Here is a 1,182-nt window from a genome sequence, read left to right as displayed (position 1 = left end):
ATGGCATCGTGTCTGGTCAGATCTGTATATCAGTTCAGTAATGTAAATTCGCAAACGGTATGATTTTGATCTCTTTGTGTTTGACTTTGTTGGACTCTCCTGTGTTTGTTGCCTTGCCTGTATGGTTACTTAACAAGGGCTGTTCTGAATGCCCTGCTTGATTGTTGAAGGCCCTCGATAAGTGATACACTTTTGTCCTTACAGAGTTTGTCAACGTCAAGCTGTTTTGGAGCACTCCATAAACTTGACTTGTAGGTGCCAATTCCCCCGGATCCTCAAAAACAAGGGGTTGACCCTGTTGCTCCTATATTAAAAGCAAATTCAGGAAGAAAGAACACTTCGTGTGCGTGTGTTCGTTCACCTCATTCCAGATTGGGAGGCACATCACATCACTCTGGGTTTTTTCAAACTTCACTAAAATTTGTTATTAATTTATGTGTAGATTGACTGAACAAATATTTGTTAAGTGCTGACAATGTAGAGTTCTGTTCTAAGTTCTGTGAGGATGTAAGTTTGTAAAAGACACACCTCTGCCCCTCAATAAATTTATGTTACATAGTAGTTTGCAATCTAGTTAGTACACACAAATTCTCTTCCAAGTAAATAACCCAAAAAGGAACACTTCCATCCCACATCAGTGACCCACCTTTTGCAAGAAATATTTGAAACTGTTAACTTCTGTGCGATTGAAAGAAAAAAATAAAAGTACATCTGCAGGTTGCCCTACAGAAAATTTGAATTGTTAATCCCTGCGTGCAAACTAAAGTTCCTCCTGTTCTTTGTTAGCACCCTAGGTGTCTGGGAACGTGTGGCCAGTCTTAAGAGGAAGCTTGACCTGTGTGGGCAGTGTAGCGTGCTTCTCTACAGTAAATTAGAAATTCATCAAAGTGATGTGAGAAGTAACTTAACACACCTACTGGGGGACTAGCAGACAGAGCCCCTGTGTTTTTCTCTACACTTACATTATTTTAACCAGGAGGATGTTTCAGTTCTTGTTTGTTCCTCAATTTCTTAACTCTCTGACTATGATATTCCTTCTGCTCAGACTGCTGCGTTATTAGTTCCCTGACATCTGGGGCAGCATGGTCTAATTTCCTTCAGAGATCATTATTGCCTGTTAAATGTCTACTCCAGAAACTCTCCAAAAACACATGTCGTGAAGGTGGGAGAAGTACATTTGCA

The sequence above is a fragment of the Sturnira hondurensis genome, unplaced genomic scaffold, assembly GCF_014824575.4.
Source record: "Sturnira hondurensis isolate 20B ecotype Veracruz unplaced genomic scaffold, ASM1482457v3 Scaffold0013537, whole genome shotgun sequence".
In the NCBI taxonomy this organism is placed as follows: Eukaryota; Metazoa; Chordata; class Mammalia; order Chiroptera; family Phyllostomidae; genus Sturnira; species Sturnira hondurensis.
The sequence above is the reverse complement of the archived record's forward strand: the minus strand, read 5'-3'. Positions refer to the sequence as shown.